The sequence below is a fragment of the Lissotriton vulgaris genome, chromosome 8 (genome assembly GCF_964263255.1).
Source record: "Lissotriton vulgaris chromosome 8, aLisVul1.2, whole genome shotgun sequence".
NCBI classification, from domain to species: domain Eukaryota; kingdom Metazoa; phylum Chordata; class Amphibia; order Caudata; family Salamandridae; genus Lissotriton; species Lissotriton vulgaris.
Genome location: NC_141696.1, coordinates 771,823,278 through 771,842,038, shown reverse-complemented (window position 1 = coordinate 771,842,038; position 18,761 = coordinate 771,823,278). Strand labels below are relative to the sequence as shown.

At 41.0% G+C, this 18,761-nt stretch overlaps 1 protein-coding gene across 1 annotated transcript in view; it reads right to left on the bottom strand.

Annotated features, from left to right (window-relative positions):
• Positions 1-11,697: 11,697 nt before the first annotated feature.
• Positions 11,698-18,761, bottom strand: part of PRKX (protein kinase cAMP-dependent X-linked catalytic subunit) — a 459,846-nt gene continuing 452,782 nt past the window's right edge. The window contains exon 9 of the mRNA XM_086934664.1: positions 11,698-12,636. The gene's annotated coding sequence lies outside the window, so the exon portion shown is untranslated. The remainder of the gene's footprint in view (positions 12,637-18,761) is intronic.

Here is an 18,761-nt window from a genome sequence, read left to right as displayed (position 1 = left end):
TGTGGAAGTGTCTTTACTTGCCTCCGGTCATGAATTCTTTAGCTCACCAGTGAAAGAATGTACGGAGCATTGCTATGTGACATCTTGCTGGAAAGGCAGGCTTTTTTTTCTCCATGTGGTAACTGGCAAGAGAGGTTCTCCCCCACTGAACGCCACAGTGACTAAGCTGCCCCCTAGCTCTCCACGCCTCCGGCCAGCCCTTATTTTTCAGCAGTTAAAAGCTGAACGTTCGATGATCCCTGTACTTCCAGAATGAAAGAGGGGAGGTCTTTGGACACCCACATGGCTCTCAGCAAGTACGTCTTTGTACAATCAAATGGCTCAGATGTTTTCCCTTTACCCCTATGACTAATAGAGGCAGCTCACCAGGCCTGAGCATTTTAATCCATTTGTTTCCATGTACATGTGTTTTATAACAAGAAGCTTTAAGACCTTGACGTTCACAATCACCAAGGGGCCCATACTTTACTATTGGGAGGGTAAAAAACCCTGCTTATGACAATTAGGCATGGGTGGCCTTTCCTCACACTTTCATTCATACATCATGTGGGGAGGTTACTGATGTAAGAATGTGTATGCTCAGGTATTGCAAACTCACTTCCCCGACCGCAGTTTTGTGCATGTGCCTTTAACAAGAGATAACGTTAGTACCATAGCGATACTGATATTTGTTCTATGTGTAATTTGTGTACTTTGTACTCTTTGTAAATCAAGTCACTATCACTAAGAGCCTACATATTTTAGTGTACGTCTACCAACTTTCCCAAATGAATGTTACACTTTGCACAGAGATGCGGTCACATACACAGAAGAGGATCCTTACTCTCCCAATGTGAAGATAACGTATACACACTCACAGGTCCTGAAGAAATGCCACTCACTCATTTTTAACAATATAATCATGAAACATGTGGATCTTGAACCTGTATAAAATGTAATTTATCTTATCACATAAGTTTTCATCTTCGAGAAGCTAGGATCATTACGTGCCTAAGTTTTCCTATTTCATTTTTTGCCTCGACATAGATTTCTTAAGGAAGTATCTGTAGTCAATTTTAACACAGATCCAATTCCAACCTTCCCTTCCTTATACTGGAATACACCAACATTTCCAGTATTTCTTTGATGAATGAAAAATCTCAAAGATCTCCAGCAAAGTGTCCCCTTCTGGGACCTATTGGGCACTGCAGCACTAGCCGAACGAAGAGCAGGCCCGATGATGAAGCACGCCGCCTTTGGGTGGATTAGGGCATTTTAAGAACAGATGCTACTAGTGACCAATGATGTTCTGTATCTCTAATATAAGACCTCAGAACAATATGTCTTATTGCTATTCAAGTACTTTGATTTTCAGAAGTAGTGGTCATAGAAAGAAAGCATCAAGTATGTGGGTTGATTCTGAAATGACCCTCAGGTACTAGCTATGGTTCTCAATGGTAGATGAGCAGCATTTTGTTAGTGTACATATGTCCGATTCACAAGATCTATTATTACATGATAAAAAGCAGAGGAAAACAGGTTGCTGTCTCAACATACACAAAAAAGTTTATTGTTTAAATACTAAACAAATGGGACATTAAAAAATTAAATATTCTTTTATTACACTACTTCAGAATTAGACAATACACAAGTAAATGAACAGTGCAGCTGTTACCAAGGTAAAGCTATATATAGATCACAGTGATTTTTTTGTACACAGATTCAAACGTTTAACAGATCATACAGAAGATGTAGGGCTGTTGGTGATTATTAGATGTCAGTTTGTAGTATATAAAATTTGGTAAGCAGTCACAGTATAAATAGTTAAGCAGTACATTTTTAACCCTTCCGCGGTTATTTTCAATTGTTTGCATTCTGACACTTATAAAACGCCAGGTTATCTTTAGAAAAGTGCAAAACCTTAACAGCTCTGTACATGGTACAGTACGAAAATAAATTATGCTGCAGTCCAGAAAAGCTATAAAATAGTCCTATAGCATTGGAAGCACTTCATCCTGTCTCACAACGGGCACAAAAAAGATGGACCATCTTTCAAAGACAACAAAATGCCAGTTTCATACATGTCAGCACTCTGTTACACAGACAAAACATTCTGGTCACTCTGCAAATGTGACTACACCATAATATCACACAGGTTCTCAATAACAGGACTGGTATTAGGCTCAAGGAAACAGACACACCGGTCTGCCAACACTACATTATAACCAATGGACGGTGAATGGCGCCTAAGATTCGACCAAAAAATAAAAACTGTCATCAATACAGGATTAGTGCGTCACATAACACAAAAAGTTATTTTGCTTATTAATGTTGCATTAATCAAATAGCGATAAAACTAAATTATTTTTAATACTGTCTACATTTCAGCTCACTGGTACTGAATGCATGATACAAAGTCCTGCACATGCTCAGCGATAGGCTTATAGTCAGTGCTTAATTTGTATATACGGAAGTGGCAGGGCCCAGGTTATTGAGAGGAGCCCACTTGCTGCTTGCACTACTGAGTGGAACTGCCATCACTGCCACATGCCAATATAAACACTCCCTATTAAACAGCAAATGCTTATAAAAATGTGACAGTTTGGACAACACCATTCTACCCTAATCAATAAGAATGTATTGGATGTGCTCAAATGATTTGTTTTATTTGTAGTTAATTGTTAAACTGATGTTCTTCCCCCCGAAAAAGAGAGTGCACAACCATGTGGTGGACTGTTGTAAGTACCAGTGCTGAGCACCAGCAAACACACACACACTCAGCTCTGTCTACAGTATATAAAATACTACTGACAACTACTTGCTTCTAAATAAAACTTAGTAATGCTGGTTTCTTGAACACTTGTTCATACAACATGGACACATCCGTGTAAATAAATAACACAAGTCAAATACTAATTCTACATAAAATGTGTTGCTTCATGAATGTCGACTTCATATTGTCAACATGCACATATCAAGTGGTGCATCTAAATATTTAGAGTTTATTAATTGAGAAGCAAAGCACTGCCTGCATTGGCCTCTATTGAACTATAAGAAAATAAACTCACACACAAAAGGTCAAGTTTACAGAAATTTGCTCCAGAAAAATAAACCTATCAAAATGGCATCAGTAGCCACTCTTTACCACTGGAGTATCTGGAGCATTTTCCAGGTCCTCAACAGCAAATGATTTTTAAAAGGTTAAGCACAAGTACGATTTAAAGATGATTGATGCATCTTTACCTATGCTGCTGGACAATTCTATGTGAATACAGAATAAGAAGTAGGTGTACATTTGAGGTGCTCGTCTTATAAACTAGCCCGAAGCATTGAATATTGAGAAAGTAAACGAAGCAATCAGCTATAAAATATACACTGTAATATGATGAATACTTTCAGCAAGACCTAACTAAACCGGCACCACTCCTGTGGTCGAAGCGGAATTTGTCCTTCAAGATTTATAAGAGACATTATTAAAAATCTACGAACCAGTGAAGGACTTAACCCCTTCGCTGCTGATGACTAGCTCAGCTCGTCATCAGCCACGGGTGGCGTGTGCTGATGACGAGCTGAGCTCGTCATGTAACGCGGTATTTTTAAAAATGCTGCACAGCGCAGCGATGCGGTTAAAGAAAAAAAATTAGGCTGACCTTGCAGTCAGTAAATTAAGGGTATATAAGATTGACTGCAAATATTTAAATTCAGACCAGGGGCACCAGAAGGGTTTCCTAATCTAAAGGGCCAATTAGAATTTGTCTGAAAAACAGCTGGGCATTTCAACACCCCCCCCCCCCCCCCCAACTCTGAGTTACTGTGGGTATGACCAACTCTGGTTTTAGGGGCAAGTTGAGGGGGAAATACTCCAAATTACACATTCCTTAGGAACAAACATGCAGATATCTATGTTTCTACACTAACTCCGTATGCTTTTCACCATTTTCACCCAGAGTTCCTGGCATCATTTTCAAATTATATGAAATACATTCATAGTGTAGTTTATTACAATGAGCCACTCAGTATCAATTCCGCATTATGTAGCAGCTGCACTTAAAAACAAGATGTTCATGAAAAGGTTCGCTGAAAAAATATCAAGATCATGAAAACAAACACACTACACTTAGAAAAGGAAATGTCAGTTTGAGGGATCAAAAAAGAGAAACCTGGGATGGACACATTAACGGATGTGGTGGTATGTCAATTTCAGGAATCAAGCACAGGGGTAGGCAACTCTGCTTGTAGAAGATGAGGTATATCATTTTGGAGGTTGTGAAGAAATGCCACTTCATCATTATTCGAAAAACTCAGGCATGAAACATGTCGACCAAGAACCAAGATCAACAAAAACCTACTTGAATCTCACTACATTTGATATACCACAACATCAGACTTTTTCTTGAGAAACTAGGATCATTGTGTCCATGATTCTCACACTTTTTAATTTGACATAGGTCTGCTTTCCTATTACATTCCTATTACATCTGTAGCTTCACCGTATCCATAGTCCATTTTAATCCACATTTTTGAATTTTCTCACAGACAGACTGGGACTCATCCACCACCTGAGGTTTACCTTTGGCGGTCATTAAAAAAATTCTGGAAAAGTGTCCCCTTGTGGGCTGCGGTGCCAGCCCAACGAGGAGCAGGCCTGATGATGAAGCATGCCACCTTTGGGTGGGTGAGGGCACATGCTTCAAAGAGTAGATGCTCCCAGGAACTTCTACCAGATCTCAAATTGATTGTCTGGTTAGTTAACACAGAACAGTATACCCTAGTTGGTATCATTCATACAGATGAGTCTGTATACTGGATCGAAAAACTCCTCGTCCTTCCAAGTTTCCATGGGTATGTCAACTTATTCATGCAAACCTTTCAGATGATATTTCGGGCTTCATATGCATTGTGTTTTCTAAGAAAACTGAAAGCATTGGAAAGCTGTAGAATAAAAGTAGACAGCAGACTTGTTTTAGATGCATGGATACAAAAAAGTGAATGGCTAGATGAAAAAAAGATTCCAGAATGGACAAGGGTATCTCCCCATCATCCTTCAACAGTTTAATGTTCCGAATGTTTCTTGGTGGCGTTCCGCTGGTGGTAGAAGTGATGGTTGGTTGAATCACAGAACACAAGTCCAGTTCTTGTTCTACGTCCTAGGTGAAAAAGACTACAGATTGGAAAAGCTCTATAGAAACCCACACTGAAGCAGAAACTCACATCAACCATTTTATATACTTTTTCTTTCTTCTTAAGGGAATTGCGAGAATTAAGTTTGTATTCTCACATGGGTCAGCTGGGAACATTGCAAAATGTTGCTGTTTTTATCTCTACTACAGAAGAACCACTGAGACAGAAAGCAAGCCCCATGTAGGTCTTCCTTAGAATCTCCATACAAAAAGTGGATAGAGGTCTGTATAGCAAAGTTACATCTTTCTCAAGAGTGCTGCTTGAGCTTTTTCTATTGGCTAAATATTTAGGGGAGGGCTGTGAGGTATAGCTTTGCAAACTATGACTGGAATGTGATGTCTGAATACTTTGGAAAGACTGTAATTAAGAATGGCCTACCTTTTGCATTAGACTCAAAGTCTACAGCATTGCTCTGTTTTCCTGCAAACTTATGACTAACTCAAAAAATAATCCAAAGCCCCAAGCTTGCATGAGGTTTCCTTGCTTTAGCAGAAGGATCTAGATGGAAGAGAGATGACCACATTATTCAACTATGCACTATGTCGGCACACTCCGGCGTTACCCAGAAACAGCTCAGGAAACTACAGAACATCCAAAATGCCACAACCAGACTTGTCCTGGACATCCCCCGTCACAACCACATTACCCAACACCTACAACTCCACTGGCGCCATATCATCAAGAGAATCACCCTCAAGCTCCTCACACATGCCTACAAAGCTCACCACAATACAGGACCTCAATATCTGAACCACCGCCTCGCCTTCCACACACCCGCCAGACAACTCTGCTCCGCCCAACTCACCCTAGCCTCCGTCCCATGGATCCACGAGAGCAGAACCAGAGGAAGATCTTTTGCCTACCTTGCCACCAAGACTTGGAACACCATGCCCATCCACCTCAAGCAATCTGCATTGCTGACACAGTTCAGGACCGATCTCAAGACCTGGCTTTTCAAATGAACCCCACAGACAGACCGATCAGCAGCCCCACAGCACCTTGAGACCCTCACAGGTGAGTAGCCATGCTTTACAAACCACTGACTGATTGACTGATCCAACATGAAAGGTATGCATCTTAAATGAAATGACCATTCCTGCAGATAGTTAATATCAAAACAGCAGTCATTTGATGGATATCTGAAGCAGAAATAATAGCAACAGTATGGACATGCCTAGCCACGTCATGGACGTTGGTCTTTTAAGGCATCCACATAAGATTAGAATGAAACTGGTCTTTCACTGGTGGCTGCAGGAACTTGGCAGCAAGACCAGCAGTACCAACATTTTGAGGAGAAAAAAAAAGACCCAGAATGGAACACCTATCTAAATTGTCAACCCAACTATTCAACCTATCAGTAATAGCAGATTGCTGTCACTGATATTTTATCTTAAAGTCATGCCACTGGTTGAGACACAATGGATCTAGAGATTGTCTGCTTAGCAAAACCTATACCTGGTCAGATTAAAAAGGCATAAGTTCAAAGTCTTCCTTCTTGGGGTTAAGACAGTATCACCTAGACAAGAAACCTCTTTCCTGCCTTGGTAAGTAGTCATAACATTGTAAGTATGTTTTGGTTTGAATGGTGGCACCATCAGAATATGAAGTTCTTATCACATTTAGAACAACAAACTTCACAGAGGAACCCATTCAGGTTTTAAATAACTAAAGGGTTTAAAAAAAGGGAATGTGTTCAGGAATTCTTTTAAAAACAAACAGTCACCAAGCATACCCTAACAGTAACCTCTAGCTTCACATGTGCAGAATGCCACAAGATCTCAACCTATGGCAACAAGCCAAGATAACTCAACCAACTTGCCACAGTTACAAACTGGTGAGCCTTACCTAATGGCTTTCTTATACAGCTTTGCCAAAGAATTATTGACCGGAAGCCATTCAGGCATCTCATCCTCTTAAGGTAATAATGAAGGTGGGTGATAGCCATGTTTAGATGGAGACACTGACCAACTTCTCTGCCCATGGCAGAGAGATCAAGTCTCTCCTTACAGGCAGTTCCGGGAATGGGCAGATAAGAAGGTCAAACTACCACTTCCTCTTCATCCACTCCGGGCCAGGGAGATTATTTAAGACTTACATAGTTCTTCTTTCCAAGTGGCATCATCATGCTTACATAAAAAAACAACCATGCACAAATATTGGATTAACACATACTGAAACATTTAAGAGAAAACTAGTTTTTCGATTCAGGGTGTAGAAAAGACTATTGTGGTTATATGAATCGACCATGTAGCATAGGGTATAGGTAAGAGCGTGAGAGAGTGCATGTATTGGAGAGATCTATCTGAAGCATATACTGAAAAGATCAGCTTTTAAATGCTTTCTGAAGGATAAGAGGGTGAGCTGCCTTCACAACGGCATCGGAAAGTGTTCCAGAAATTAGTTGGAGATCCAGTGAACCACTATTTCATGGCTTGGGCAGTCCTGAACTTGGGTTTCTAAAGCTGAAGAGGGTGCCTAATACTATACATTGGTGCCAATCAGAGATGGTCAGTTGGCCAGAAAAGGGGGTGGGCAGCCCTTATGGATTGCCTTATAAGGTAGTCCATTTTAAATTCACCCTTGCTTCTCAGATTAGTTAGTGACATTCCAGGATTAGAAGATGCAGCCACATTTTTTCTTGCCAGCATTAGTTTGGCTGTCGTATAAAACACCACTTTGATTGGAACGAACAAGGAGTGGGATGCCTGGCACAGTGGCACTTTGGAAATCTGGGTGGGAGATTATTAGTGCCTATGCTGCTTTTTTAATACGCTTTGGGAATGTTACATTTTCTTAAGCAACTAGAGATATGTTTGATGATTGTGCCAGTTTGTTTATGTAGGGTCCTAGTTAGATTCAGAATCCAGTTAGAAGATAAGGGATGGCCTACATTTCCCTTGACAACAGGAGTCAGAAAACCAGCAGAAAGGCCTACAGTACAGTAAATATCCTGAGACAACAATCCATGCAGCTCCCCAAAATGGAACCTCTCTGGAAAGGAAATCATGACATATTTAGACCACCACATGCATAACTACTCAAAAACAAAAAATTATGTCTGCTACTAACTGATGCATTCCCCACTTTTGGTGATTACCTTCTATTAAAAGAGCTTTTTCCAAGATCTTCTGCTTCCCTGCCACAATAGGCCATTGTGATTCAGATGTCACAAACCTGCACCCAGAATTGGATTAGCATAGCCTCTCTGGGCAAGGGAAGATTGCCCATTACAAGGTGTTGCCCATAAGGAACAGTGGAACTGTCCATTGCACAACAAAAAACAAATCCTCAACATCAAGACAGTTTACCTTATCCAGAAATCACTGAAAATCGAGGCAGAGGTAAGCAAATATCAGATTTCAATAATAGGCACCTCCATAACTGATTTCAATGAGTGTAATAAACTTTTAAAAAATACTTCACCCTGATTCTGCTATGGGGCACCTGAAATATTCTGTTATCTGCGACTCCTAGAAGATTCAAAAGGGAAACTGCTACTAGGGAAGCATACAGACTAACAGTGCAAAAAGCTGGCATTATCCCAAACTCTTGTTATAGCAGTCAATCCACTAAAACTTTTAGGACCGGAAGAATACCTTACTAAATTAATACACATAAAATGCACTTTCACTAAACATCTTCATTGCAACAAAGTCTTCGTTCAGTTTAATTCGGAGTGTGACCGGTTACATCGCCGGGATGATACCCTAGATTAGCCACAATATCTGCTCGAATGGTTGGATCTTCCTCTTTTTGAAACGTGCACATAAAATAGTACATTAAAACAACAGCACTTCCCTGAAAAGATTTTACAATACAAATAAATATCAAGCACTGTACGTTTTCAAGTTGGGGGCCTGTGAATTTTAACTATGGCTTGCAGAATTCAATATAACTTTTCTTGATAAAAAGTTACAATTGAGGGAGTCACGCAATACCTAGAAATTCTCAAAGGGATATTCTTGTTGTTTTTTCTTGGTAGTGTCTTTCTTTCCTCAGGATAAACACTTTAAAAAAAACAATGAAATAAAAAGAATTAACAAAGGATCAGAGTCATAAACTCACAAAGGGTTTCTCCTACAGCATAATTCAGAAACTGTACAGCAGGTTAACCATTTGGTCTACCAGATATAGCAATTTACTACTTGGATTATATGTCTTAAGAACTGCTAGTATTTATACTGTTTGTGAGGAAAAGATCTATTTTTGTATGACCATTATGCAAGTTTAGTTAAAGCAAGTATACCGAAAATGGCAAGTCTAATTACCCAACCATTTATCGTCAGTCAGAAGAAATAAGTGTTATACAGAATACATTATGCAAAAAGGCCTGGCAATGCCAATAGGATGGAAAAGAAAATACAAATAAAAACATGCCCGTCTAAAGAGGGCAGCAGATTCCCTATAATACGAATTTTACATTAAAAAATAAACTGACCATAGCATTGTAATAACAGTACAGGTGCCTTTTAGCAGACAAGAATACTTACAAAAGGGAAAGAAAACCTTTGTAGTTTTCATGTAAATTATAGGAGAATATGATTACTATTGGATCATACAAGAATGACTACAAAAATAAATAAAAAATGAGAAATTACAAAAAAGAAGCATAACTAAAATAAAGTCCTGGACAACTCTGCCATTTAAGTGCACTTCTTTTCGGTGGATGTGTACATATGATCAGTCTAAAAACAGTCACTCAGCAAGAGAGCAAATATGTGAAGTGAACAGAACCATTGCCCAATGGTTCTATGCTGTAGTGAGCAGAAGCAAAAAACAAATTATAGCCAAAAGGACTAATGGGTGGAGAGCTCACACCCAAACCAATCATGCATGGATGAGCTATTCAAAACTACATGTTATGTAGTCACAAAAGTTGGTGTTACAAGGGCAATGCCTTTTTTGCTAGCTTAGAAAAAGTCAAAGGACAAAATGACCGTTTTTTTTTGCATTTTTCAACAATCCTAATAAGAAAAAGGGGACAAATCGGACAGCTAAAATTTATAGCAGCAGTTAACATATTGACGGAAAAGTTCCTAACAGGATCAAATAGTAAGAAAATGAGAATCAGATTCAATGATAAAGAGCATCTTTTAAATAGAATAGATTACCAATCGTGTTCCCAAACATGTGGAAATACAGTTTACAATGGGCATAGTGCTTGGTTGATGTATTCTAGCATCACTTTTGTTTAATTTCTCCAAGGTAAAGACCATTGCATTAATATGTATTCCTGCTCTCTGAGTGTACTTTCTAAGATTTTCATGGCTAAGTCATCTTTTGAAAATTTGTTTGACAAATGTACCAAAAAACAACTTCTTGGAGCAAAATGTCAAACAATACATACATTTTCTTTTCTTTCACGGTGGTGTATGGAAAACTATAGTTATACAACTATGGTAATATGCTGCTTATTCAGTGACTGGATAAACCTTTAGACTACAGTTTTAGTCTTCATTTTACAAATAATCATGGATTTTATTTTATACAAAACTCAAAGCTTTAGTGATCTCCTACAAAAACAAAAAACATATGGAAAGTGAGTATTGGTAATAAAGTAACCAGCTAGAGAGGGCATTCCACTGTGGTTGTAATATAGTAATCAGCTGGAGAGGACATAAAAGAATTAGAATGGCTAAAGGTGCTTATAAAATGTCACCTTGGGAATGTCCACCTAAGCAGTAAATGTCAAAGTTAGATACAAGGACTGCAGAACAGCAGCATGGTCTTAAGTGCCGACCTTTGAACCTAAAAGCAAAGTTCCAAAACCAGCTTCAGCACTTCACGCAATTCATGCTGTTCTCGTCCAATGACGAGTTCCCTCTATATCAGATCCCTGTTTCAGTAAACCAGTCTAAACTCTGTTTCTTACACCCTACGGTTCTGTTTACAGACCTCTTGTTCGAGATGCGCCTGCCACACTAAAAACATTTTTTGGTGAGTACTTTGCTGCCTCCTAGACGTAGAAACAAATTTAAGAGGCTATAGACATACAGTGCCAGTGAAAATAACTGTGGTCCAATCAAACGTGTTTTAGAAACCTGTATGAATAATTCTGCATTCATACATAACTATACTGCAAAGAGTAAAATGGATGTTATATACCCCAGTACAGTTTAAATAAGGCCTTAATTATAAAGCAACAGGTACCATATTCACAAGCCAGTTTGAAGAGCTTGTATTTCCCTGCAACATGTGCGCCGCCTAAATGCACAACCATGTAGACACAAAAAGTAAACACAGCATTGAGCACTTATGCAGATCTGCTAGAATATTCTATTTATTACTACTAAACACGAAAGGGGGGCCATCATGACCCCGCTAAGGCGCCATTCACCTTAATAGTAGTAATAAACAGCATATTAAAATTGGCACATCTGCAATAACACATATTTAGATTTAACAGTGAGTTTCCCCCCAAATTGTTGTTGGCCTGGTGCATCACAGTAGAGCCGGCAAAATGAGAAGTACTCTTTTAGCAAGTCAATGGCAAACAGATGGGAGGGCGGCAAGCATTAAAAAAAATGAACAAAAAAGAAAATCTTTTGCTTTTTTTTTAATCAAGAAAAACATTTACTGATTTAAGGTGAAGATGGAGCTTGAGTGAAAACATTTCAAATATTGCTTTCATCTGTCAACTGTGTTCAAGTACCATGGTTGCAAACATACACATTTCAGCATACGGTTTAATTTTCCGCAGATAATTCTACATGATTAAAATCTACTTGTTCTCTGTGGTCTTCTTTTAACTGAGAAATTGCTTAAAAAAACATTATTTAAAAAATAAAAACCATAAACTCTGCAAAGTACAAACATTTACATCCTTGCACAGTTCTTGTGCATTAGTATAATTTTCTTTATATACATATATACTAATGTGTGCTTAAAATCACACAACTTTAGTATAAACTTAAACAGTTTGGTTCTACCAAAAGATTATTATAAAAGGAAACCTTGACATGGGGGTAACCGAAAACATAACTAACCATATTATTTGTGTAGTGTTCCATGCACACCATATGAACACTTCAAAGCATTTACAGTTCTGCAAACTGGAGCAATGGGCTCGTTGAATGAGCTCACTGTGCTATGATTAGGAAAAATAATTCTGAAACATTACTTAGAATGAACTGCCACCTTCCACTGTAAAACAATTTTCTTCAAAAGGCTACTCGAAGCACTAAGCCTCCTGTGACAAATGCTGGGAAGCCATTTTGTTTGCATCTTGATTGCACTAAAATAGAAGGGAAGTTGACAGCTGAGTGCCACATTTCGCACAGTGTTTGGACTTGTCGTCACCAAAGTCAGAGTACCATTTCCAGTACTTCCAAAAGAAAGAAAGGAACGTAATTGTCCGTCAATGTTCATATAAATAGGCAATTGTGCATGTATGATTGAAGCCACATTCGTCCACCCGTTCCAGGAAAGAACTTCAGTCTGTTGGCATATCCATTAACACCAGTCTTCTTTGTGTTCCTGAATGGAAAAAAGTAGTATAAATAAACGTTAGGTATGATCTATTGATGCAACAATTCAAAGTCCGGGGGTTTCAATCGTGCTTCTTCAGAAAGAACACGCCCCATCTCAGGAAAAGATATAAAAAAAAGATATCCAATTTTCGATATTAGGATTTTACAAGGACAGAGAGTAATCATTTCCAGAGGCGTCATTTGACCTTTGACAAAGCCCAAACAATATCAAATCCCCAAAATTCGTATTTGAATATTTAAAATATATGCATTAAAATAGCGAGCATACGAGTATTACATTAAGAAAACTGGCCAAGTCAGTCAAACCCAATATATAAATAACAAATAGAATGTATGTACTTAAAATACAATGAAGAAAAAAGAAAATAAATACTCTAAAACATACAACAAATGCAAAACTAGGAAGGAATCCCATTAGCCACAGAGCATAAATTATACAATGGACAAAAACAGTCAAATGCACAAAAACAAAAAAGACAGTTTACTCATGAATTAGCCTTCACACAGCTTCAAAAAAATCATATACATAAATTAAATACAGCAGTCTTTAGGCGTCTGAAGTTTGGCCTGTTCAAGGTAATCCATCAAACAGACCATCCACTGGTACATTGGGTACATTCATTCCTGTACAGCTCATAACCACAAAACAAATACATTAAAAGAATTAGAATTTGGGTCGCTGATTCTTTCTTTCGAATGGGACAAGTGGTGCCCAACATCTGATGCTGGGCTGTGTTGTACCATTCTAAGGTGGATTTCTTCAGTTGTTTTTGCCAAATATACCATCGCCTACAGGGACATTTACTACAGTACAAAGAATTCCCCGTACTGCATGAAGTATGGGTCAGATACCACCACTCTTTGTAACCATATCTAAATGCTTGCAATTACGGTGGAGGCACTTGCAAAGTCCACACTCAAAATGCCCACATTACAGGTCCCATAACAATTAGCTCTGTGATAGTGTAGGGGTTCTAAGGTTCCTTAAATGTTCTGGCCAGATGATTATGCAAATATTGCTACACATTTAAATGTTAAGTGTACTAGATCAATAACTACTCTGGTCTTCTACAAAAAAGGGCCAATTTACCAAGACAATTTTCTTAATGGAATTACTCAAATGACCAAATGTCCTATCACAAAGTAGGTTGGACACTGGTGTTTTTTTCTTTTATTCTCAGTGAAAAGTCCTGATCACAGCATCAAGCTTCTTTCACCGGAAGTCCCATTTAATGCTTAAAATAGTCTATCAGAAGTAGTTTCTCGTATAGAATTAGTTCAAGAAAATAGTCGGCTATAATTCCTAAAGACCCTTTAAAATTATCACATGTCCTCGAATAATGGAAGCAAGCTCCTGAACAGAAGAGATGGAACGTGGTTGACTTTTGGGCGACTCTCAAAGGAGGGTAAGCATGAATCCATCAGAAATAGGTTGTCTGGAGAAGTGGGAGGATGCTTATTCAGTCTACGCATTTTATTTTGGATTCCATTGATAAGTAAAAGTGCAGCTTTCCTTATCAGTATTGAATGAGGAACTAATTGTAAGCATCGGTCTATCAACTCAATGCAAGACATTGAAATGCAGATACACAAAGGTGTGGAGTCTGGTAGCCGACCACAAAGACTGCCTCTATGTGGAGCTCCACTTGCCTATGTGTTGAGGGGGATTCTCCGCAGCTCTGCCTGATCCACGACTCGTCCTTTGATGGGGAGAGAGAACACAGCACCGAGGAGAGAGCCCACACACCATTCGATGCTGACCTGACCTCATCTGGGGCGCACTGATGGCTCCACTCTCTGGAAGGCCATGTACTCTTCTACCTTCTCTGTCTACAGTTGTGGCCTGACTCCAGAGAGGGCTGTGTGCTGCCAGTGACTGCTACGTCCTTTGCCGTCAACTGTTTGGTCCTTGCTCCTGTCCTTCAGGCCATCTGTAGCTCGCACCCAGACATGCAACAGCATCAGCCTCATCCTCCTGCATGGCTGTAGTCTGTGGCTATTTCCCTGCAACTATGATGCTGGGCCTCAAAGCGCCACCAGTGACCTACCGCTCTCTCTGCCTGCATTACCACTGGGGTGGCTTCTTGAAATTACAGGCCACCCCCAATTCATATTACTGCGCACTGGGTTCTCCTTTGTTCCACCTCATACGACTAGATGGCGGCAGGGTTGCAGTCACTTATAGCAGGGGCGCCCCCAATGGCCACTCTATGTCTGCCAGCCTCTTCCCCGCATGCAGACATTCTGTAGCATCCCAATCTGCGATCACTATCAGCGGGGGCAAGATTGGAGCCTGACTTCTCTTCTTTCTTTGTCCGCGAAGCCATAGGGGAGGCCCTGGTGGGGGTGTTCAATCCCTCCCTGTTCTACTGATGAGTTGCGGTCTTCAGTGATGAGGAGACTGGGCCTATTAAATTGCCCCCTCAGTGTACTGGTCGACCTATCTCCTGATTAAGGGTCACAGGGGGCAGTAGGTGTGCACACTGAGTGCCTCTTTGACAACAGGTCATCCGGACTACTATATTCTCAACCATAATCTGGCCCACCGGTCTGGGATCCCTCTCCCCTCTTAGGGTGGTTTCACAGGAGACGGGCAGAGGCTGTGGGCCAGCTCCATCTTACCTGCATGGCTGGCACCTCCTCAATCCTTGACCTTACAATGGCCAATGTTCACTTATGTATATAATCCACCAAGTTTTGTCCCTCCCCAGTCACCTTTCACCGATCCAGACGACCAGACTGCCTTCTAGGTGTTCCTATGGACAGCAGTATGGCCACTAGACAACTTCCCTTTAGAGAGGTGATGTGGGAGGGAAGAAGCCTCCATAGAGCTTATTCTGAAGGAGATCACAGCGGTGGGTGTGAGGTTGGGTTCCATGGACATAAAAACTTTTGACCTTGTGGCCGATGTGAAAACATTTGGAGTAGATCTAGGCTCTCTTCCATTCCAGACTGGATGGCCTGGAACAACACACATCCCATGTGGAAGAAAGATTGAACTTCGTGGACACCTTGGTTCTGGATATTTAGCACCTCAAACAAAAAGTTGTGGACTTGGAAGATCAGGCCAGTAGGGACAATGTCCGATTCTTTGGGGTACCTGAGAAAAGGGAACAGGGAAATCATGTCTGGGCCCTTCCCCAGTGCCAGGCATGCCTTTCAGCCCCCCACCTGAATTTAAAAGGGCCCCAAGATATGCGCGCAACAGGAATCACAAGAGGTCAATGCATGCCCCAAGGATCATCGCCTGCATTCTTCAGTATAAACAGGCTTGCCAGGTCCTTGACTTAGCCCAGAAATATGTTCCCCTATAACAGAGAGGCACATGATCCAACCTTTTGGATAACAATAAATGGCAGCTCAAAGAACTACACTGACCTGGAGAATATAGCCCGCTTCCTGGACAGTTTGGAGGACCAGTGAACGGACCGGCCTGCCCGGTCTTCTCCAGGCCTCTACATCTGTTCTCGTCCTTCAGACAGAGGAACATCCCACTGCAAGGCAGTGTCCTTGACACAGTTTCCGCAAGCAAGCTGAACGTGACCTTGCCATTTGTGGCTGAACTCACACAGGATAATTCAATGGAAAAATACTAATCGCCTTAGAAGCAGACCCAGGGATCGAAGGATTGAAGGATGAAGTCAGCAGTGTATTGCCAAATCCTCTTCTTTGAGCAACGATGGTTACATATTCTATACTATGCACTGTTGTATGCTTCTGATTGTTGCTGTTGACCTCTTCCCGGCTTCCCTCCCAACTTTCCCTCACAGGGGCCACCATATCAGTGTTGTCCTTCCTTCATATTCCCCTACCTCTGGATGGCTCTCTGAAATTTTCCTACTATGGACTCCCCACTGGACGAATAAGTTACTTACCTTTGGTAACACCTTATCTGATACAGACAAGATCTAGCCGCAGATTCCTTACCTTGAATAATCCCCAGGTGCCAGAATGGATCCGGAAACTTTTCTACAGCACTACCCCAGTCCATCTATAAAGGGAATCGAGCGACTTTGTAACAACATCGTCCACTGGATGTGAAGTCAAAGCCCTCCCCTGGTGCACTAACGTCAGTTTCTTCAACGACTACTTTCCAAGCTTAAACGTGGAGCCATATATAGACTGCTATGGAAACAGTGTGCCCAAAAATAATCTTTTTAAAAAACTTTATATAAACATCTTTTTTCTTTTTCAATGAAGGCAAGGGAGTGCACAGAAGGGATTTGGAAGAAAAGGAGAATAAGTTTGCAGAGAAGGGAGGATGGGGGTGGGAGTTAAGTAATCTGCAGCTAGATCTTGTCTCTACCAAGGCATTACCAAAGGCAGTAACTTATTTATCTGATAGATACATCTAGGCACATATTCCTTACCTTTGAATGAGATACCCAAGCAATACCATCCTGGAGGAGGTTCTATGAATAGATTCCATAAAGGTTCCCAACTAGGCTATCCAGTCTGTATAAGAAAAAGAGGGAGAGACCGGCTGCCAGGAAGGACATCCCACCAGAAACATTGTGGAAAACCTAGCATGGAACGGAGTCTGCATCCATGCAAGAACATGGGAAGGGCACCATGGCAGAAGAAGACAAGTTGGAAAGAACACTCCACAAACATGAGACTACAACTCCCTCCCCGTCGCCCCCGTAATGTGAACCAGCTGCAAGAGACGGATAGGCAGGCCAAAGACAATAGCTTAAACTATGGAGCCAAAGCTCCGAACCATAGAAGTAATTAATGCAGAGAGCATCAACCAATAGTTTAAGAAAGCGTAACGGACAATAACAATCATGGCCATAGACCACGTGTGGCAGGGTAAAAACCTCAAGAGGTAAAGAAGTGCTCTAGGACTGAGCAACTCAATCCCCCGAGAGGAGTGGGGGGCAAGAGCAAAGCAAGGAGCATGTGGCGGTTCCTCCAGGACACAAGGAAAAGCGCAAGAATGCCAGCAACACACACTCCGCCCGAGAAGAGAGGCATCTGAAATTGGAGGATTAGATCCACTGCAGGACTCCCTTCTCGACCTTATCTCCCTACTTCCTTCCTTTCTCTCTGCCTCCTCTCCACTCAGTCTTCTTCTTCACTCTGCCCCTTTGCTGTGCAACCCATGTTCCACTCTATCCCAGGGACCACTTCACAGCCCAGAGGCATCACCTTTGGTCTCCACACAACTATGCCTTTAGCAGGCCCTCCTGTATCCTAGCCACTACGCATCATATCCCACAATGCCAATGGGCTGAACCACTATGTCAAGATACTCATCTATTTGGCCTCCAAATGGGTGGATATCGACCACCTCCAAGAAACACACCTTTACCTTGCCTAAACCTCTCAACTCTAGAGAGACTGTATGGGAAGGGTACTCTACAGTTGTTGTCCTTTCGCCTGACCAGACGTCAGACTATGGGAGCTCCAGGAAATGTGGGGTTGCCATTCTAACATAGAAATCCCTTCCCTGCTTGTTATTGCACTCCTGAACTGATACAAATAGGAGATATTCCCTTGTAAGAACAAAGGTCAATAGGACTGTTCTCAGTTTGAGCTCTTTGTATGCTAAAAACAGGTCAAAGGGGCCTTTCCGCCTACAACTCAATAGAGTCCTGACAGAACTTGGATCCATGTGCATTATTTTAGGCGTGATCAGAACCTGGCGCCTGACATGACCCTTGAATAGATAGGCCCCGCTGACATGGCAAATGCTACTGAATGACATACGGCGCCTGACATATGATACCTCCTCCACATGGACGACCGGGAATATAGGTCTCTCCTGACTAATGCCTCATATGCGCAGAAAGATTACTTTCATATGCCCAAATTGATGTATAGCAACATCCTTGAGACATCCCTATCTGACCACAACCCAACTAGTTTACTGCTTGACTGGAAACTCAGGACCACCCACAATTGAACACCATAGCTATGTAATACTTTGTGCTATAAAATGCCCTCAGAAAAGGTAAGCCTTCAGGAAAACCACACTACTTACCTGTCTGACAACAAGGGTTCGGCCCAGACATTCTGGGCAGCAGGGAATGCCGTAATCTGTGTACAATTACGGAGACACAGATCGCTGGCAGGCATCCCTTGAGTGGGACATTTGACTGATGAGCA